The sequence below is a fragment of the Tyto alba genome, unplaced genomic scaffold (genome assembly GCF_018691265.1).
Source record: "Tyto alba isolate M040663 unplaced genomic scaffold, T.alba_DEE_v4.0 Super-Scaffold_20000042, whole genome shotgun sequence".
In the NCBI taxonomy this organism is placed as follows: domain Eukaryota; kingdom Metazoa; phylum Chordata; class Aves; order Strigiformes; family Tytonidae; genus Tyto; species Tyto alba.
This window is the reverse complement of record NW_024881293.1, coordinates 2,688,729-2,711,437: the sequence shown is the minus strand read 5'-3', so window position 1 is coordinate 2,711,437 and position 22,709 is coordinate 2,688,729. Positions and strand designations below refer to the sequence as shown.

At 45.6% G+C, this 22,709-nt stretch overlaps 1 protein-coding gene and 1 long non-coding RNA gene across 4 annotated transcripts in view; one reads left to right on the top strand and one right to left on the bottom strand.

Annotated features, from left to right (window-relative positions):
- The window catches only part of KAZN (kazrin, periplakin interacting protein), a 227,674-nt gene that overhangs the window by 111,685 nt on the left and 93,280 nt on the right, over positions 1-22,709 (top strand). The gene's annotated exons all lie outside the window — the stretch shown is intronic.
- LOC116965260 lies at positions 8,802-15,798 on the bottom strand. Its single transcript, XR_004409233.2, has 4 exons — positions 14,198-15,798; positions 13,379-13,514; positions 12,575-12,857; positions 8,802-11,061 (listed from the first exon to the last, which is right to left on the bottom strand). It is a non-coding gene; the product is annotated as an uncharacterized LOC116965260 (long non-coding RNA).

Genomic DNA, 22,709 nt, shown 5'->3' with positions numbered 1-22,709 from the left:
TCCCAAGTAAATGATTTGGCCAATTACGTGTTTCTAGACATAGGTTGTACGTGCACAGAAAGTATGTGTGAAGATTGCTGATTACAGTAGACTCATACAGTTGAAGAAGAGTTTCTATCATGAAAATCCCACTCTTCCAGAAGCTGTTAAAATGCCATTAAAGGCAGCAGACAATTAGCGCTCTGACTCTGAGTTGTTTGGGTATAGCAGGATAATTCCCAGTTGCCAACAGAAGTTGGCAATTTCTTTTCAGTTTCAAGGCTAACTTTCAGCATCTTTGTTTTGTGCAGCACAACTTTCCTCTCTGAGTAATAAGAGACGATTTACTGGATGTCATATCTAAGCCTTGATGAGATCGAAGGTGAACCTTCAGTTAATTAAGTATTTTTCAGGAGCACAAAGCTACTTGCAAAACTAAACAGTCAAAACAACTTCAGGTTTGTTGCCTACAAGCTGTTGACTCCCAGAATGTCAGTCCCATGTAGCTTACTTGCTGCTTAGATATACAGGAATGTTAATAAGTTATATTAATGATGATCTGCCCTAGGGTGGATGATGCTCTTGGAGGTACCCAGGAGTGACATTTTGTTCCTTATAGCCAGTGTGGCTTCAGCATCTGGCCATTGGGTTTTGGTATCTCCTTTTTCCTGTGAAAGTCCTTATATTCCAGTCAATTCTTGATCTTCCTGGCATAAACTGAACAGATTAAACTATTTATGTCTGGGCGACTCTTGAGTAAGATTTGCAGGATCAGATCTCAAATATCCTATCTAATCCTTTCCAACATATCTGTGCCAGGGCAATATGTGCATGTGATATTCAGGGTGGGTTAACAGGGTGGCAAATTAAAATAAAGGAAGAAATGTACTGTATACATGTTGAAGGATCAACCTCTTTCTCTGTGTGCTTGTACATACAGATTAGGTGTGTTACAATTAATCAATGTATTCAATTCCTACGGAGTTGCTGAAGGTATCTCGGGACTGCAGGGATAAAGCAGAGGTTTTATCGCTCTTTCATCAGTAAACATTGGAAATGATCGATTAGACAGTGAAATGTTCAGGACAGCTTTTGATTATCAGGTCTTCAGCTTCTGGCGCCTCTCTGAACTGCACCGGGGCTGCCAGGGGCACTCCAGCCAGGAGCATCCCTTCCCTCATTAGTGCCGCAGGACCGAGGGCTTTTTATCCCTCTTCCAAAACGGCTCAGCCCTTCAGCATCATCTGCGCTGAGGGTGCGGTGTTTCTCTCACTCCATCGAATCTCAGGCACGCTTCAATTATTGAAATTAAACAACTTTAAAATATCTCCGCAAACAGCACTGATTTGGAATTAATCACAATTTTAATTTGACAGAAAGCGATCCCGCTCTGCTCGCTGTGATTTCTCCTCTCCCCACCCACGCACAGAGCCTGCTGCAGGGTGTCTGAGGAAAATGAGACGTACAGCCTGTCCTGCCTGGTAAAAGCCTATTTAAGTGATCAGCCATAGACTTGGTTGGAATATTAGGCAATAAAACAGGTTTTCTAGAAAATTAGATTGCCCCTGGCACTGGTAAATCCATTCAAAGATTCAAGGAAGTCAGGTCGATACGGTGACATTTGAGAGGCAATAGATATTATTTTTTCTTAATAATTCATATACTGAGAGACTATAAATTAAATAGTTTTCAAACACAGGACCCAATCCTGCTTTTGTGGTCGTTCTGTACCTGTCTCAGTCTTACCTATTTCAAAGGTTTTAATACTGGGAGAGAAAGCTTGGATGTAATTTCTGAAATAACATTAAAATCCAAGCATCTTCTTTGCTGTCTTGTAGGGTCCATGCACATGGGAAGTGACCAAGTCCACTCCATCAAAAAACTGATGTTTTAATGTGGGGAGGGAAAGCAAATGAATGTGTTACCCCTGCCTGGTGGTGATGAAGATGATGCTTCTGGCCTTGGGCATCCCTTCGACAGGATCCCCCATGCTGGCAGTGCTCTTGAAACACCTGTGATAGATCTCTACCCAGACTGGCTGGTTTGGGGAAACACTGATTTCCCTGAATGAAGATGGGAGATCTGTGCAATGTGTGGTTTTAGTAAATTAAGTGTTACAAATGCTGCCACCACCCATCCCCCCTCGCATATGTTCCTGCTTTCCCCCGTATTAAAAAACAAATAGTCTGCAAAGCAAAACTGTCTTGAATCTCATTGCCTCATCTACTGCTTCACAAACGAGGAGAAATCTTACGGGTCGTATACAATATGCAATCGGTTGTACGTACCAATTGTATATTGCTGGTCCTGGTTGTACAGAATAGGGCCATAACAAAGAGATTATGCATGTTCATACCTAGTCTTTGCTAGATTAGCTTTTAAATATTTCTGTTTTCCAAGAGGAAGAAACAAATAAATGAAGTGCTCTTCCCTGGGGCTGCAACAACTGTTGGGAGGATTTTGATTACTGTTGGCTGTGTTGCTGGAGATGATGTCTGTGATTAAATATTTAGTGTAGGGCTTGAAGAGATGAACCCCAGCAGTGGCAGAGGACACAGCGGTGGTGTCCTCGCAGCCCTTGGGCAGCAGTAGGTGAGTCTGGGAAATGCGGGGGATTTCCATTTCTTTCACCCAATACTTTGTCCAGAACTGGGAATAAAGGAAAATTTTCCAACGGTGCCAAGCCAGGACTCATGGAGGGAGGAGAGCAGTTGGTGCATGGGTGACAGAAGCACAGAGAAGCAGCAGGGACTGACCTCTTGGGTATCAGACTGGATGCAGAAGGAGGTGTAAAAGGTGGCCCTTGCATAGGGGAAAAAGGAGCTGTGTTCAGGCATTACCCCCGTCTTGCCTTCCGTTACCCTCTCGTCAATCAGGAGCAGCTTTGCTGGCTCCAGCAAAGAGCAGGCTTGGCGTCCCTGATGCTTCAAGGCAGGACTGACGCTTGAACAACACTGGCAGAGCGCGTGGCCTGATTTTTGGGGAAGTGCTGGAGGTAAGTCTGGCTTCAACCGAAATCCGCGGGAGCTGCAGGTGTTTGCATCACCGGGTCTGACAGAGGAAGAAATACAGCCACCCCGTGCTGCCTGGCTTCCAGGAATATTAAGAGGCTGCTGTTAAACAAACTGTTACAGCGTCGTCTTCAGGCTGTGTGCCAAATTTCAATCCTGGTGCAATCTGAGAAGTGAAGATAGAGAACCTGGGAAATTGAGATGCATAATAGAAGCACTGACAGATGCTTAACTGAAATATTTTCAGGCCCTGATGGCAGGATAAGTTTGTATATCTGACTTTATTTTTAGAGTTTGATTGATAGTTGCAAAGAGGGAAGAGGAAAACTTGAATCTTTGTTCCGAAGGAGTCTGCAAGACCAAGTTTCCTGTTGTGCCATGTTACAGTTACTTTCAACATGATTCTGGTTTCTGATTAAAATAATTCAATGTGTTTTTGCAGCCAGCGGGAGGTTGAAGCAGTTTGTGCAATGCGAAATGTAATAAATGTTTCTGAAGGCAGGCAAAAATATTTAGCAAATCTAAACTAGAGTCAAGTCCCATCTCTTAATTTGACTAAACAAGGCAGTAGATAAGGCTTTTCTTTTGCAGAGCAGGAATTTCAATTACTTGCAGGAAGTTTTCAAATTAAGAAGGAAGCTAACAATGAAAATCATTTCCTTAGGTTTCAAGTGCTGCGATGTGATGAGCCAGGATTTAGAAGTGATTAAAATGATAAGCAGCTCCATAGTCCTTGCCAGTGCCCCTGTCCTCCAGCTATTTTTGGCAACAAGTGCTGGGGGAGCAGGGAACCATCTTCTCCCAGCAGCCAACTGCTACTGGTCTGGTGCCTTGTGCTGCGTGAATGAATTGGTGAGCCCTGTTAGGATTTCAGCGAGGGCCTATGCAAGCAGAGAGAAATTTTAAAGAAAAAGACGGCAAGAGTAAAACAGCAGCCTGTGGAAGCAGCTCGTAGCTCCTGCAAACCGCCGCTCTGCGCGGGCAGATGTGGGGAGCAACCGTGGGGCTGCCTGGGCAGGTCCGTGTTGGGGATGGCACTACGGAAAGGCAAATGCAAAAAGCCTAGAGGTAGAATAGTACTAAGGGTATTTTTTATTTCTCCTATATTCCTCATTCCTGATGCTCTGCTCTGGGTTGTCACAATTTCCTTACAGCTTTCCTGACATACAGTGGCAGAAGTAGGCAGCACAGTTCAAGCCAAGGTCTCCCACAAGACAAGCAGGGTGCTTGCCTCCAGCTGCGTATCTAAAAACAGATTTATTGAATATTTTTTTATGTATCACTGGACCCAAGGACCCACCTCTGCCCGTGGCATGACCCAGCCACAGGAGGGAGGCAGCCAACAGCCTAATGCCCGCTCGGGCACTGCCAGGAGGTGCCATCTCCAAACATACCAGCATCTCCAGAGCCTCTTGGCCTTGCCTGGACATCTCAAACACTTTGATCTTTCCAGGGCAAAACCAGAGGCATAAAGTGTCAGAGATGACTGTGGCATCAACCTTCTTTCATTAGTTACAAGCTCAGCCTAGGGAAAGCTGCTGATCCCACAGAGCCTCTATGGGGGCTTGATCCAAGCCTAGGTCCAACCAGGGAGCTCATATTGTGAGTTTTTGGCCTGTGACTACATTAATAAAGAGGCTAAAATAAGCCTCCAAGAAGCTAAACACGAACCAGCCCATTTAGGAAAAAAAATAAAATAAAATCAGTATTTAACTTGAAATGGAAATGGGGCTATTATATAAAAGCTACAGTGATGGGATATTTGAGGAATGTGGATTATTAGGTACGAAAGCCCTGCTTAGTCTGTGCTCAGTTCCTCTGGCTGCTCTCAGCAGCTTTTCAGAGGGATGAGGTGGTGAGAAGGGATGAAAGCAGGCGGGAGGCTGGGGGAGCCAACAGCCCCCCTCGACCCTCTTTATTGATGGCTCCATCAAAATCAGCAGGAGGTCATTTTTAGGCATAACACTTGTGCATAAAGCCCAAGGATAGAAAGATCATGGCCAAATTTAATAAAGCTACTAGCGTTTTCAGAGTTGGTTTATTTATTTTCTATTATGTTTTTTATCACCCTCTTATTAGGCAGCAGCTATTCTGTGGCCGCTTTCAATCTCTTTCCATCAGGCGGCTGCATTGATAATCAATTTTTTTGAAGCACAGATCTTTTCCGGGTTTGAATTATTTGGATTTTATTAAATAAATGTGCATTTGTGTAGAATGGAAACTTTGGTCCTTATCAGGATCATCTGTCTTGGTGAAATGACTTGTAACAGCTGTTCCATGAAGCAAAATCTGATAGAAACACTGGGACTAGATATAAACACAAACATTAGTCACCATGGAAACAAAAGTTACTGCGAGATGGCTCCAAAAGCTGTGTTTCTATATGTTTCTTATCCTAACTAAATATTCCCATGGGATTTTGCCAGCCACTTCATTTGAAGCTGTCTAGGAAATGTTCTGCTCGCATGCATCCCAATCACTGGGGAGCAACACCTCTGGATTTGGGTACCACATAACTCCGCTGTTAAAATCAATGGGGTTATGGATTCATCCTGACTCCCCGGGGCTGGGGAGGGACAAACCACCATTTTAAAACATCAAGGGGCGAAGTTGAATTTAGGTACTTGTAGAGAAGCACTTGTGCTTCAGGCTGCCAGTTTATCCCAGTTCCAGACTGGGATGCTAGCTTCAAATCCCACCGCAGCATGCGAGCGCGGTGTGAGGGGCCTGGGCTGCCCTGCCCACATGCTGGGATGTAATCTGGGTAACTGGGGGGCTTTGCTTCTCCGTCTGCCAGTCCTGTGAGTTCCCCAGGCGATTTAAAAAATACATCGGTGAAGGAAGAAAGTTCATCCCCCACCAGAAGGGCTGCAATTAAAAACCAGTTTCTCTGCTGATGGAGGAGCTGCATCTTTAGATAACCCTTGGAGGCTGCTGAAGTAAATATAATTGCTGGACAAAGACTGGCATCTTGTAGAGATGAGCCAGCAAAGACCTCACCAGTGATGTTGGCCAGGGTACAGAAATAACCACCCTGGGGCCAACGTGGGTCTGTTTGAAGGGCACAACTTGCTCGGCCGGAGGTGGTGTCGGGCAGCATCCGTACACAGCCCTAAAACCTCCCTAAGCTAAGGAGCTGCTGCTCCTGTGCTTCCCTGGGCCTTCGGTCTCCTTTTTGCAGGAGTTTTAAGGAAATCCACAGTCACCATAGCAACCGCCGGCTCCGTGGCGATTGTGGCTTCCCGCGGCAGATGTGGGGAGCCGGGGCCTTCAAACAGAGGTGCGGGGGCTCAGCACCCTAATAACGGCTAAAGCCCTGCCTGCTGGCACCCCCGAGCCTTGCGAGCTGGCCAGCCCCCCCCCCCCCCCCCCGGGGACACGCTCAACTGGGACGTTTTCTCCCTTCGGTTGTCGCCGTGGCAAAGATTTGGGTGCCCATGGGGAGACGAGGTGCAAGTTCTCACTCTCAATGCACTTTATGCACCAAATCCCTGTCCTTGCGCTGTCACTGTCCTTCCCTGTCTGGCTGTCTTGGGGGAGGTGGGGAAATCATTATTAATTGTTTTAGCATCCGCTCCCATGGATGCCTGTGTGGGAAGGTCTTGTCTTACCAGTGACTGACAGCTGCCGGCAAAATGCATTTTTGTGGGGGGCTTTTCCTTTCAGAAGTCTCCCTGCCCTACTTCAGATGATAGTGACATATAATTGAGTGAACCACCAGGCACATCAGTTTGTCAATCAAAAAGAAAAAAAAAGCTAAAATCCAATTATATTTTTTTTAATGGCTCCTTTCCGTAGAAATCTTGCTCCTAGTTATAGTAAAGATCTATTTTAAAGGAATGGAGGAGAAAAAGCAAAGAGCAAAAACCTAGGTGGCAGGTTCCCTTTGAAGTCTGGCTGCTCCCATCTCTGCAACATTTTGAGATCGTTTATGAAATGGTGATGGGGCAACTTTTATCTGCGGAAAGCCGCTGGTACCAGTGGTCTCATTGACCCGACCGGCACAGGTGGATGCTGAAGCTTAGCAAAACTTGCTGCCCAAGTTCAGTGTCACAGGTATCAGGGGTTAGGAAAAGTAACTGTTGTTAGTGAAAATTTGGGACAACATTGAGAAAAGCATGCATTAAGGGTTGGGTTTGTTTGTTTTTGTTGTTTTCTTTTTTTTTTTTTTTTGTGGTATGCAAAGACACAATTTATTTTTGGGGGGAAATGTAAGCATTTATTCTCCTCCTGTATCTTTCTTCTCAATTGTTTTATCACTCTAACTTTACTTAAAAACCTCTTTTTAACTGAACTCCTCCTCCCCACATACTTGATGGAAATACATTGATCACCCACATTAGTTAGTGGCACTTGAGCTAATAGACAAACCTGAGAAGAAAAATAATCCTGGGCTGTCTGAATAGCCAGTTCCTGCTGAATCCGGTGAGACTTGGGTATCTAATTCTCTCAGACTCCTCCTCCTGCTCTTTGCAAATCCCAGCCTGGTTGCTCCCAGTAAGTCTATCCCACGCCAGACTGAGCCGTGTTGGCAGGCACTGGGCTCAGCAGAATAAATTATCCTGGCTTGTCAGCTCATTCCCCCCAACTCTTTGCAGGGATTTCATTATTATTGGGGAGAGGGGGACATTGTGCTTCTGTAGCCACATCGGGCTTGGCCTCAGTGATTATGTCATTACACCCACAGCAAACATTTTGAATAAATATTAAATAATCCCGTGAAGTCAGACCTTGTTAGCACGGGCAGCAGAAGCCGAGCGGCTCCGAGGCCGTGAATGGAGAGCGCGGGAGGGGGAGGGTTGGGGCATTCAGCCCTTGTAAGGAGCAATTCACGATGTGCGAGCTGAGGGAGATGCCTCCAGCATAACTAAACGGGTTCGCTGGGCCATTAGGATTCGCCAGGCTGCGGGGAGTCGCCAGGACCCTGCAGCGGGGACCCCCCATCGATCTCCTCCCCGACTTGCAGCAGCGGTGGGCTGGGATGCGCTGGGAACCTTGCTCAGTCTGCAGGAGCCCCTGCTCTGCCTTCTGTTTGCATCCTCGGGACCCCCAAAGACCCTCCTTTTCAAAACAAACAGCTAAACCAAAACTGTAAGGATCATGGTAATCAGATTATTATTATAAGCAAGGATAATGATAATTAGACAAAACTGGGGTCTTGTTCATTTCCCTCCCTTTTATTTTGAGTTTGTATAAAATCCCCCGAGGGCCAGCTCAGCCAAGCACCGTGGTGCCAATTTCAGTGCATCCCTAAGGGCACATGCTTACAGTAAGCTTCGAGGTATGACCGCAGGTAATGAGAAGAGGGTGAGAAAAATCTGCTGGTATATCAGGGTAGAAGAAAGCCCCATGAGATAAGGGAATTGCTTCCAAAGATTTGGCTTCATGGTCACGGCATGGCCGCGGAGGTGCTGGTGGCTGGCCAGGGGAGTGAGGCTGCAGGGGCTGTGAGCTACCCAGTGTTTAATCTGGGGATTTATAAAGCACGATGGATTCAGGCTGGACAGTAGGCAGCTTCCCCAAATCCAGCATAATTGGCTCTTTAATCTGCTCAAGAGATTCCTGAGCTGGATACCAACACTGTCTCCTCCTTTGGATGAGGGTGATACAAAAAGAAGAAGGATCAAAAAAAGGCACATGATGTGAATTTATTTGCGTCTTCCAACAATAATCTAGTCATTCTGCCCGGAAAATGCATGTCCTGATTAATGTCCCTTTATGCAGGTTTTTTTTATGACGCCCCAAAGTTTATTTATTTATTTACAGATTTATTTTGCAGAGGTGGAAAACAAGAGGCAGAAAATGCCTTTCCAATTTTTTAAATTTAATTTTATTATGTTTTATTTTGGAAGCAGTGAATTGGTTGGGGGTCCTACCCTGGCAGGTGGGAAAACGCCAGCTCCCCGAGCCCCAGCTGTGCCGCTGCAGAGAGCCATTGGAGCAAGTCCCGAGGCCAGCAAAGCAATTGCATTTCCTACAGCAATAAATGGCCGTTGTTGGAGCCGAGCACTTCTATCCCGCCTTTATTGCCCAGTTCTGCCCGTTCTGGCTCAGAACGACACATGCAACAATCCCTGACATTGGTCCTCATGGGGGTCTGAGCCCCAGCCCTTAGACATCCAAAATGTGGGTATTTACTAATCATAACTAAAGCCAGGTAACAGTCAAGACTCCAGCTCCGTACTCAAAAGTCTCAGAGTCCTAGGCAGAAAACTGCACCGTGATGTTTTTCCATTTTTTGTATAAATTACATCTGGAAAACGCAGAATTGTTAGGATTTTGAAATAGGTGCCTTATTTCAACTTTGCTTGCTAGAAACGATGCTGTTGCACAGAGTAATTACATAATAAATTTGTTAGAGGAATATAAAGCTATAAAAGCAGTGGTAATGGTTTGCAATTTAATAGCTGAATTGTAAATGAATTTTCCTATAGCAGCTTTAATGTAGCAGGCTGCTACAATTAAGAGAACATTCTTTGGGGTGCCTTTAATTTTTTGTTGTTGTTGTGAAGTTCAGTGTCATTAATTCCCTGGTTTAAAGAAGCTGTATAGTTAACCACTTCAAGCCGTCAGAGACAACTTTGACTTCCTCTGCAACCAACAGAATATTGTCCTGGATAAGGTGTTTTCAGGCCGTTTAGCACTTGAATTTTCTTATAGTAGCTACTCTGGAGTTGCCCCACGTACTGAGGTTATGACCTTCCTCTCCTTTCCCTGATATCATCCATCTCACTCCCGTGACGTGGGGCATCTTCTGCCATGGTGGTGGAAAGCAGAGAGGACTGAGCCACACTGTCTGGCTCGGGCAGCAGTGACACGCTGCTCACAGCATTTAGCTTATCTTTTTGGTTTTTTGATAAAAGAAGATATAAATGCGGGTATGTGGGTATTACAGTGCTGCATGTGCCCCCCCCCCCCCCCCCCCCCCCCCCCCCAGCCTCGGAGCTCTCCAGGCGCAGGGGGTCCCCATTTTTGCTCCTGCTGAGAGGATGCTCCATCCAGCGATGGAGCCCCGTTATCCCCCCTGGCACAAGATCATCCCCCTCTGGAGTGCTGATTTCTTGCTGTTCCCCTTTCCAGCCCTCTGGATCTCAACTGTTTTCTGAAGGCAGCTCGAGCTTACTCAGAAACAGTTTTGTTTGAGCGGGTGCCCCCAGCCTCGGGCCACTGACCCTTCGCACGGCGGTTTCAGCGGCAGGGTCCCCAGTCCCGGTTTCTCTTGCTTTGCCTCATCAGGTTCCTCTTCTGCTTCTCACGTTCACCTAATTACAGCTTTCCACTTCAATACCAGCATCACCTCGGTGGCCTGTGTTTGAAAGAAACACTGTGAAATACCATATCCGATTTGCTTGTAAGCATCTTTGGGGCAATTTATATTTTTGATAATTATTAATGGCATGTAATTATGTTGCCAATAACACCTGCTATTTCTATGGAGGAGCAGGGAACTGTTGTACCGCAGTGTGCTGCAAATGCAGATTGACACAGGCAACCCTAATATGACTATGGTGGGTGATAATTAAAAGACACAGTCCTATGTAAGGGCCGGGGAAGCTGATGGAGACCTGACAGTGCTCCGAGGGGCGGCTCTGAATCCCCTCCTCCCGGTGGTGAATCCAGAAGATAGTGCATGTCCTAATGCAATTTTGTCTCCTGTGCATCCTTATTACTGTAACTTGAGCTTCAATTTCAGGGTTTTTTTGTTCATCAGCCCCTAATAGTTGGTAATTTACTTGTGCTCCAGTCCGTGGGTGCAATCCCCACTTCCAGTAGGGATTTTGACCTTGCAGTTATTCCTCCATAATCATAAAAAATTTGCTCCCTCATTCCATTCTAGACCAAGGCAAGCAATTCAGAAAAATAATTTAGCGAAGATTGGTCTGAAAGCGTGCTCTTGACATGCCCCCTCCTCCCTCCGAAGACTAGGAGTGCAGCAGTGCCGTTTGCAGGGCTCTTGCAGGGAGCTGCTCCTGGATGCCGGGCAGGGCCGGAGCGCCGGGATGTGGCAGTTGTCAGGGCATCCCCTCGGTCTGTTCCCAGCACGGCTGAGGGACCTGAGAGGCTGATTCCCCTGCAAAAAAAATACAGTTTATCTGGCATCGTGCAGCAAAATCCTCTCCAGAGTGCAGAGTGCAAGCAGGGACAGCCTGCGCCTTGCTGCGAGGTCTGCGGGGCATAAATGATTTGTAGGGCTGTGTGACCCAGCAAAACCTGGGTCCGCTATTGCAGAAAGTGCCACCCATCCCTCAAAAAAAAAACCCCCAACAAAACAACTCAGAAGTATCTTTGGAGCACGGAGGTGAGCTGGGAGCAACGCTGCCCTGCACAGCCAGCTCCCGGTGCTGCCTCTGAGGGTTGGGAAGGTACGAACTGGTCAGGGATGTGATTCCAGCTCCGGAGCTGCCGCTGTCCTGCTAGGAATCCACCGGGGGAGGCAGTGACATTGTGTGCAGCAGCCGGTGCCGCTGTCGGGAGCGTTTGTAGATGCAAATGGGGAGCAGGGGAGGGGAATGGAAAAATGTAAGAATCCATTGTAAACCCTAAAGGCACTGCGCGTGCTGTAGTCTGAACTCCGAGCGAAAGCTGGAGCCCGTGCCATAGGACTTCAGGCAGTAAAAAAGCTTCGACGAGGATGTTTCTGACGAGCTTTAAATCCCCGACTCTATTTCAAATATCCCGTACAAACACACTTGTCATTTAGTGGATACACTGCAACTTTCTCAATTTTTCTTGGAAAATTGCAGGAATATTTTGATCTTTTGCCCCTCCACCCCAATGCTTGTTCTTGACCTTGAAATTTGCTGCTCGCCATCTCACCTCTCTTACGTGACCAAGCCTGGTTGAACTTGTCACACGTCACCATTTGTGTTTGCTGGGGATGGAGGTAATTTCTGTAAGCCTGGGACAGTGTTTGTACAGTACCCAGCACTCGGCCTTTTTACCTAACAAGTGCTTCCACAATATAAATATTTAAGTATAATAAACAATTATGATCAAGTTTCTTGGGTGACTGCACACAGCAAGTGAATTTAAAATTCATTTCCCATGGGTATTCAGGCTTCAAATTCACTTTCTGTGAATGTTCATGCTAATAAAACTCCATTGCACAGAAAGAGAACACAAGAGAGATGCAAATATGACAAGGGCAAATTTGCTTAGGAGTTCAAATGAATATTCACCAACTTTTTATTATTTTTAAGTAGTCATCCCTATTTGCTATAAAAAGATTATTTTATCTTTACTCTCCAAGCTCGGTGAAGCATTTATTTCTGAGGTATAATATCTATTTCCTTGTACTAATGGCAAGTTTTGTTACTAGCAAGTAAGGAGTACATTTAAAATGTACTTTATCTTCAGGAAAAGTCTCTACTAAACCCACGTGAGTTATCACCATACTGATTAACATCTGTATTTCAACACATTGTGCAGTTTAAGGCTGGGGGTTTTCCAATAAGCCTAAGGGACGCAAGAGCCTCTGTTCCTGCTGAAATGCAGGGGGGGTCAGGAGGAAATTCCCTTACTCTCCTTTACAACCCCTTTTTATAACTCGGTGGAGCTCGGTGCCCTCACAAAACTAAACCCACCTGAGCAGGATTTCTGTGCTGTTTTGGTGGCTTGATGCTGGGCTTCCTGGTTTTTCCTCTCTTTAAGGCCACAGATTTCAGATCCAGATTCTTACACTCTTATTTTCCTCTGGTTTTCTTTGCTCATCCTTTATCTAGCTCTGCCTTCAATTATGAGGATGCCAGAGATGCTTTCTCTTCACACAAGCTAAGCTCCTGTTTGAAAGGACTTGGGGGTCACCGTGTCTCCTTTCTGCCTGGGGCAGAGGTAGCACTGTTTTGACATCTTCATTTGATTTCCATCCTAGAATTGAAAGAGATGCAAATTAGCAATAATGAATATTTTCATTAAAAGTGTCTAGACATTATATCTGAGAACAGGATAATGATGCTGCTGCTTTCTATAAAACAGTCTGAAGTAGACCCAGGCCGCTTTATTTTTTTCATCAGAAAAGATAACGTTGATTTAAAAAAAAAATGTAATTTAATGTAAGTGAAATTAGGGTAATTGCTAATTATGTAACTGCAAATGAGGCAGATCTTTATCTTGAGGCGAGCTGGTCTGGTGCAGATCATGAACCGTTAGCTTTAATGGGGTGCCATCAGAAGGCAAGAAAATCAGCCAAACAATCCTGTCATTTCTTGTGTTTGGATCTTTTGGCGAGTGAGTGGCGTGAGGGATGGAGCATCACCCCCTCTCACTGCAGGTCTGGCCTAACACTTTGTTTAGGAACATGAATGTGGATGTTATAAAAGGAACCATGTTTTTTTTTTTTTTCCTCATCCCTTTGTCTTGTGCCGTGGCAGAGCGAGCTCCCCACCTACCAGCCATCTATTTCCCACGCCTCAGCTCACATCTTCTCCATCAGGTTTGAGGTCCTTGATTTTTCCAAGCTTATTGTCCACCCCTGTGCCCCTGGCAGCACAACAAACTGCAGTCAGCACCCAACAGAACTTCATCCTAGGATTTTCGATGGGGAGAGGTTTTATTTTTCTGTATGCACTGGAAGGAAGTTAATAATACAAAAACTTCCCTAGAGCCAAGTACTGCATTATAAAGTCACTAACTTTATAGGATAAACATATTACCTTTATACAAGCTACAGTACGTGGGTCTTGGAAAAATTAAATGCACTTGAATAGCTTTGTAGATATATATCTCTGTATCTATAAAACCTTCTGACAGTGAGCAAACATAAGAGCTTGGCAGTTGTCCTGTTCTGTTTCATTGCCATCAATAGGTTTTATATGTATCACCTTCTTAAAATCCCTCTGTCAACAGTCCTGCCAGCTTAGTGATTTGGGTCTTGTCCCGAAGACCTTCGGGTTGACGAACATGCTGGTACCCACAGAACCTCCTGCAAACACTGGAGCTTAACAACATGTCTAGATTTTTCTAAGGAATCCATCCAGCTGTGCTTTTTTAAAATTATAATTTATTTAGCATTCTGCATCCTTATTTTTTTTCAGTCAGTCCTACATATCTGCACTTTCTCCAAGACCATGCGTAGTGTTCCCCTGCATCCCTCTGCTCCACCAAGCCTTCACTTGAAGGCGTCTCCCTTTGTACCAGGCTTGGGGAAAACTTCCCCGTTTTCATGAAAAGCTATTAATATCAATAACATGAATATTAATAAGTCTCACCTGAGTTGGCTGAAGGGCTAGAGAATGCTTCAATCCTTCTCTCTAGTAGAGGACTGAGCTCCCCTTGGCGTGCTGGCTGCTGACCAGTGCTATCCACCTGGGACCGCAGATTGCTCCCGGCAGCAGCTGGGAATCAGACGGAGGGACTTGGGGCTGGCTGTGGCAGCTCACGGCTGATCAGCCTTAGCTCCAGTTTTCCCCCAAAGTGTAGGAACCTCTAAGAAAACCTTGACAGGCTGGGGCCTCCCCCCTGGGCATGGGCCGTCCTGCGGATGGGGAGCGCTGGGCGGGGAGGTGATGCTGCAGACTGGGAGGTGGGCGGGATGGGTGCTTGGCTGTGTGGTGCTCCCCCAGGGAAAAGGGAGAAAAAGCAGGAATAATGGGAATAATTTTAGATTATTTTAACTGCCATATATCAGTAGCAAAGTAAAATGCCCAAGGAGTTGACAGCACCTCCATTTGATCTCTGCCATGAGCTGACTTAGAGCCAGAATTTTTCAAAGGCTGCTAATCGCCTCAGTATTGATTTTATACTGAGATACTTTATCACACTTGTGTGTTTGGTGTGGTTTTTTTTTTTTGGTTGTTTGGTTGTTTTTTTTTTTTTTTTTTAAAAAGTAATCTATGTCAGAAGCTAAATGGACTTTATTAGAAGCAGCATGTCCCCTGCCCTTCCATGGCTGGGTGTTACATTAGGGTAAATCAACCTCCAGCAGATTTCATTAAAACCCCCTGTTTAGACAAAACCTGTGTGCTAGTACAATACCTAAAACGTGAGGCTTTGTGTTACCATTTTTGGGTTTTGTATACTGCATGAAAGTAGAAAATATTCTGAGCCATTTGAGTCAAGATAGCACAAGCAGCCATGTCCCCATGCTTACAGTTTCCCATTCTCTGGTTTTTAACCCCAGTCTCTCCACCTCTGCCTCATTACTGTCAGAGCACTACAAAAATCGCCCTGAACATGAGGACCAGCACTCCTCCCAAGTGTGGCACTGCATGAGAATACCAATAACACTACAGTTTTTTAGCTAAGAGGTGAAGGAATTGTTCCTTATTTAACTGGAAAGGCTTGCTGTGTTTTATGGGTTGCAGTAGGTGCCCTTTTCCAGTGGGTCACAGCACTCCTTCACACCCAGTTTCAGCCCATCTGTGCCTCAGTTTCCCCATCCTGTGAAAGGAGATCTGCACTATTTTCCTACCTAACCAAAGAAATAAAATACTTGTGAATTATTTGATGTAAAGGGATTTCTCTCAATCCTGAAGAAGTGCTATTTTTCACAGAGTAGATGACTCCAGCCAACCTGCATTATGGACAGTTAAGGAGATGGACACCAATACACTCCAAACCCCAAATGTATAGGATCAATTAATACATATTGAATTCTTAACACATGACTCTAAATCATATAATGTGTATATGTATGACTATTGCTCTGTTTTTTCAGCTGCCTTCCCAATGCTGAAACTTTATGTATCTTTTTAGAGCTTTCATAGTTTAGTGGGGAATGTAACTGTACGTTTGCAATCTTATGCAATACAGGATTAGTCCACCCTGCTGGTAGCATCTGGAAAAAAAGAAAAAAATCTAGTTTTACTATTCTACGCTTCCCAGCCACACTCTTTTGTTGCAAGTGATCCCCAAACCAGGTGTGCCCCCCGCGTCGGTGCCAACGACAAAACAAGGGAGGACGATGACACTTACACCAGAGCGTGCTTTCTCCCGCTTGAAATGGAAAGGAAGGATGGTTTGCCTTGGGCAGTCTTGTAAGAATAAATTAAGTTTCACTCTTGTTAGTTTGTGCTGTACGGTCCCCAAAACACCCGTGGGAATTTTGTGGATGCTAGTGTGCACCCCGGGTGGCAGGTGGCCATGGGGAAGCTGCGCTGCGCATGCTAAATCCCCTCTCCTTTACTCTATGAAGCTTGCCATTTCTGCATTAAACTTAAGATTATTTTAGAGGCCTGAACCACACTCAAGATCTTACCTTTTACTTACTTCACAAATACTATAGTAAAAAATTACATTTCTCTCTAACATCTTCCCTCTCCAGGACTCTCTAGCTGACTCTTCCCATGTGCTCTGCCCTGTAGATTCCATTTTTAGCTTTGTTTGCTAGGGAGGGAGGAAAGGGCTGTTCTTCCACTGTTTTTTGTCGATGGTATTTACTGCCAGAGTTGAAATGGAGGGGTACAAATGTTCATTCCTGCCTCCTGCCCAATTTAGGACAGGAGTCTTGCCTCTAATGTGCCAGGCTAAGGCATCTAGAGGGTCATGAAAAGGTGTCTGAGTTTCACCATGCCTCTTGGCTAATGTCAAATCTTCATAGGAATTGACTTCACAGGACAAAGAAACCGTCAGATGAATGCTGACGCTGTATTAATGATAGGGTACATTGACCCACCCTGGTGTGTCATCATGTTGCCAAAGGAAACACAGAGGCAACCCATAATCACCTTTCCTCTATCTGTCCCACTAACACCTAATTTAAGTATATATTTGTCTGCTGATTGATCAAAGGATTTTTTTCCTGGCACCTATTATCCTGCTATCTAAGTGCTTCAGAATCTCCCTATTCATTTTAGTTTTTATATGATCCTTATACTGGTGTCTGAACAGCTGGTAAATTGGGTCTTCCAAGCAAATGTCTCTGTGGACTGGACTTCCCATTCTTCCCTTCCCAAGAGGACAGATGATATCTTGTAGTAAGTCAGTAAGACCTGATCTCCCAGATCAGCCCTGCAGTTTTGCAAAACCAAACCACATTTTTCCCCTCTAATTTGTAACAGGGAAGGGATGAGGAAACGACATTTCGTACAGACTTTGCCTGAAGTTCTTTCTGTCTGCTCCCTATTTCTCTCTTCCTTTATGGAAAGCTATTTGTGAAATCCAGGCAGTTTTACAGAACCGGCATGCAGGTTTCACCACTGCTGCCAAGCCGTGCGTCCACGTTTGGGTCCGTGCTCTCTCTCCTTGTTCCTGCCAGTGCATTCCCACTGGCTGCTGCTGAGCTATTTTGTAGTCCCCAGCTGCATTCCTGGGTCTCCACATCTTGCTGGCGTTTCACTCGCCCGCCCACCGCTGCCAGAGGTCCTGGGCTTTGCTGAGCCACCGCTGAGCACCCACGCAGCGGGCACAGCCCCTGCCAGGCAGCTCAGCTCTGAAACCACCCGGAGGGGCCAGCGCCGGAGCTTGGAGAATCCTTCTGCACCCTCCTCCTGGGGAGCGGCTGGGCGAGGGCAACGGCTGGGGACCAGCTCCCATCAGGAGGGACCTTGCACTTGGGTCAGTGCTAAAAACAGCTCCTTAGAGATATTTCAGCCCAAACCGCAACGAAAAAATTCTTTGCAGCAAAGTATAACCAGGCAGCTCTGCTCACGTGGATGCCCCTTTGGGGCTTTTAGTGAGACCTTCAGCACCTACGTAGGAACAACCCAGCAAACCTGCTCCTGGGTGGGGAGAGCTGGGCTGGGGACCACCACAAATCAGAGGTATCCATGCTAGAAGGCTAAATTATCACAGCACCATCATCGCTAGTGCTTCTATATGCCATGAAAGGGAGCACTTCATGCACAGTTTGCAGTGGGAGATACGTTAAAACAGGGGGGTGGGCCAGAGTTAGATTTTTGTCAAGGTTTATATATTCACCAGTGGGATGAAGATGAGGTCATCGTGGAAATAGCTGCAGCATGTCAGCCGTGATTGACTCTGTGAGTTTTAATGGCTTCATTCACCTTTCAGCTGCACGGACCAACCCCAGCCAGGTGGGAGATGTGCAACAGTTTGTATCTCTCAGATGACAGACAGGGTTCATCAACGGGGAGAAACCGTCCCAAATTTGTACTGAATCTGTTTGTTAAGTAGAGACCCTGAAAATTCTGGGTAGTTGCACTTACAGTGTTATAAAACTGAGGAGCAATCGACTGCCCACAACAGTCAAGAAAGCAGAAACCCAAAATGTTAAAACTTCTGGGTATGTTGCAGCAGGATCTCATCACTGACATTGATACCTGCTTGTGAAAAGCTGGCTGCTGACATCGTCCCCATAAACACTTAGATATAGGGTGAACCTACACAGATTCATTAGATTGCTGTAATTCATTAAACAAATGTTGGGTTTAATAGAGCTGTGTATAAAGACTGGTGCCATGGATGCGCTCAGCTGTGAAATATGCTATGGAAGTCATTTGTTTGCAAGGGGTCTAGAAATCTGCTTCCTATTAACATAAAATGGGTTTACAGGAGAAAAATCTCTGGGATCACATTTTTCTCTCAATTATCCCTTCTCAGTAGGATTCCTCGAGATTTGTGCCAGGTAACTGAGATGTGTCTAAGCTGGGGGGGTTTGGATCTGGGGTTTGTTTTGATCCATTAAGCTTGTATCTCACCGCGGTGATGTAATTCCCCCCAGTCTGAGACACTTTATAAACATTAATGGGTTTGTTTTCGTGGTCCTGAGGGATGTGCAGCACAGGAGGGTCACCGGGACCCTTTCACCTGCACAGAAACAGAGATGGGGAAATGTGTCACTGCAGCATTGCAGGGAGAAACAGAATATTCACTCACATTTTTAACCCATCCATTTTTTGCTCTGTTTAATCCCATTTTAATAACTTTTTAACTAAACCACTAGTATCTCAGCTACAGCACAGCAGTAACACATTGGCAAGGTTTGCGTTAAGATGCTGCTATACACTCCAACTGAGGAAGAAAAGTTGGTGCTCAGTATTTTAGGAGTGAGAAGGGGGGAGAAAGGCAGTTATAAATACACAAATAAAAATGTGACCTTTGTAGAGGGGAAAAAAAAAATGTAGACATTAGCAACTATCGTAACTTGGGTGGAAATTATTTAGCGGAGATGTGCTACAGGAGACTATTGAACTCGGGGCACACTGTGCTTTTTTGGGGGGTTGCTGTTGAAGTTTGTTGGTCTCTTGGACCAGATTTTCTTGGTGAGCTTTTCTTTGCGGATGAGTGGCCATACAGATGCCTCCGGTGACATTTGGAAAGGGCCAAATTGCTGCTGTTTGCACTGCAGCGTGCCAGGGCATAACAAAATAGAGGCACAGATCAAAACTCCCATCTTTGGTGATCTTTTTTCCAATCACAGAAGGTCAGATTTAGAGGATGTGCTGAAAGAAGCTGGTGACACTCGCGGCCTTTTCAGCTGGGAATTGTTACTGTAAGCAGAGATACATGGAGCAGATGAGGAAATAATGTAAATATACCAACAGAAGGCAATTTTTTTTGGTGAAAGTGAAACACAAGCAGATGAAAAGCGATCAGGAGAATTTACATAAGCCTTCACCATCTCAGAGGTCATCATTCTGCAGGATGACACATTGAAATTCATTTTTATTAAATTCTGGCTGATTATTTAATTGGAAAATAAAGGATTTAATTGAATCAAGTCAAAGGGCCATATTAGACTACATTCATCCTTAACACAAAAGGCCTTTCCCATTTAGTTAAACTGGTTCCTTTGCATATTGTACATATTGAGCTATAAAAAGTGGTAATCCAAATAGCAAATTAAAGTGTTTGGAAGGCCTGAACAGTGCCCATGTGATACTTAGCCACTTTTTATCTTCTAAACCTTCTCATACTCCCTTTCCTGTACTCCTTAGTTTGAAACAAGAGCAAAGATGATGGGTAGTATTCTCAACTCTTCCTCCAGCCATGTTTATGCCATCTATATATTCTGGAGAAATAGACTGGCTGGATGTGATGCTGCCACTAGAATATGTTGCCCAAGACTGAGGGTTTTTTCAGGTTTTCAAGGCTGCCCTTGCACCACCTGAAAAGATGCTGAGTGTAGCTAAGGTTGAATGGAGATCTGAGACTTATTGGCGTTGACTCAGGTTTCCCGTGTGTCCTCAGGAGATATTCCTGACCTCTTTGTGCCCCACTTCGTGGCCAGGAACTCCCATCCCTTAAGGACATGGAATTGCTGCACAGCTGTCAAGCTCCTGGTAAAAGCTGGAATTTAAAAAAAAAAAAAAAAGGCAAAGCAATTTTGGGAAATAGTATGTTTCTAATTTGGGCTACTTAATTAGCTTTTAATTTGATTTTTTGTTAATTCAAAGCTAACAGCAGAAAGGGAACGAGGCCCAATTCATTTCCTAATGCTTCATTTCATCCCAATTTTGAGGATTTCCGCAAAAGCTTGGCCTTCTGGATGGGAATCAGCACAATCCAAAGCAATCCTCAGGTTTCACACTTTGAATGCACACCCTGGCGATATTTTTAGTCCTTCCCTCCTGAAGGCAGTTTTGCTGCTGGAGCAATGACCGGGACCTCTCTGCAGCTTTGGGGGTTACCCTTATTTCCGAAGCAGGGTGACAATGCAGGTGGATTTGGGGTTGGGAACGTGTAGGGGTGTGCACATTTGACGGGGTGTGGGATGAAGAGTCAGCATCGCTGCAAGCCCAGGGGTCCATCACACCATAGGGTCCCTCATGCCACAGGTCACATTGCGGGGTCCATCATCACACTGCGGGGTCCATCACGCCGTGGGGTTCATCACCACGCTGTGGGGTCCACCACACTGTGGGGGCCATCATCACACCATGGGGTCCATCAGCAGGCTGTGGGGTCCATCACCACGCCGCAGGGTCCATCACCACGCCATGGGGTCCATCATGTCATAGGGTCCCTCACGTCATAGGGTCCATCATCATGCCATGGGGTCCATCACGTCATAGGGTCCATCACGTCATGGGGTCCATCATCATGCCATGGGGTCCATCACGCCTCTTGAATTGCAGGCAGCCAGCAAACCCCAGCACCCCCACGCTGGAAAACCCCTTTGCTGCCCCGTGCTCGTGACTGCATCGCTCATTTTCTGCCGGGCTTGAGCTCTGCCAGCTGATATCTTCGGATTGCTGCGACATTGCACGCTCCTTCCAGGCGGAAGCTCGGAGAAATCAAATCCTGCTTCAAGAGATCGAAATCAATTTTAAATGGACCCAGCTGTTCCCTAGTAAGGACGGGAGGAGGCATGGGGAAGTGGAGAAAATCTTTCAAGATATCTTCAGGGGAATCTCAAAAGGACTTTAAGTAATAAGGAAGATTTTTTAAAGTGAAGTTATTAATTTACAGATGAGTCCACAGCCAACTTTAGGAAACATATTTTTTAAATAGCACACACACTAATGTAGAAATTCTCTTGCATCGGTAAATTAAAAAGATTCCAGCGCTGCCAGTACAGCAACTCAACTAGTCTATTATTAAGGTTAGATTGAGTAAGAAGCATAATTTGGACTTTGCTTCAGCAGCTGAATGTGTTCTTGGAAGGCTCAAATCAGTTTTAACCTGAATTTTTATGATAAAAATAATGTGCCTGCACTTTAAAGCCGAGTTCCTTTCTGCTGAAGCTTACGTTTTATTCAAGTGCAATGACTACGTTTTGCATATATGGTACAGCGATTGCACATTCAGGTTATCTGGTTACATACATAATTCTCTCATTTGCAAGCACAGTTTGCAGCAAATACTCATGCAAATTAGGCATGAAACCGGGCATTTATCTTGATTAGAATTCAGTTTCTCTATATACTTAAAGAACTTTATCTCATTCGGAGATGGCTGCATAGATGATGAAGAAAGAATTCAAAAAATTGCATTTATTCTCCTTACGGGTTGTTTGTCCTCCCTTTGGAAATTCATGAAGGAAAATGGACCTTTCCACCGATATTCCAAGTGCCCCGGCCCAGCGCTAGAAACTGCTGGAAATTCTCAGTCAAAAATAACTTTCCCTTGAAAAAGCCACTGTACCATTTATCCGAATACTAGATTTTCTTTGTTTTACAAAATCCATTTACAGATTACAAGCTCTAGATGTCACTTGACAAGGACTTGGTCCTGTTCACCCTTGGAGAGCTGGCTGTAGGCACGATCCAGATCAGGTCTGAGGTTTTGGGGGGACCCAGGCTGATCTTAGTGTTGTTTTTCAGCACCGACATGACAGATTTACCTGATTCCTGTTCCTAAAAGCCACCTGGGGACACTGTGTGCCAAACCCCTCTGCTTCTGCAGAGCGAGTGCTCCCCGGGGACCGTCACTGCGCGCTGGGACGGTGACGTGCTGCAGCTTTACCTCGTGCCAAGCCTCTCCCAGCGTCGTATTTGCAGCTGAGAAGGGAAGCCTTTTCCTCTCGTTTTTACTGCATTTTGGCTAAGGTCCCTGCAATGCCAGCAGTGATGCAGAAGTAGCATCCTGAAGTTCAAGGAAATGCCCTGAATTTTCAGCTTGTTCAGCCAAAAGCCTGAGTTTAGGCAAATATCGGAGGGTTTAGCAAATTGTACAGACACGGGCAGGACTGTTTGTCCGTTCTTCCTTAAGGGCTGTGATTTTCTCTGTGTCTTCACTTCCTCGCCAGCCCTGGCTCCCCGTGGCACTTCCCACACCCACTCACGTTTCCGCAGGGCCCCACAGGCCCCCACCCCGCTGCCGTGGGGGGGCTCCTGCCCAGTCCCTACACCCCTTTTGCGAACTTTGAAAGCCGCACGT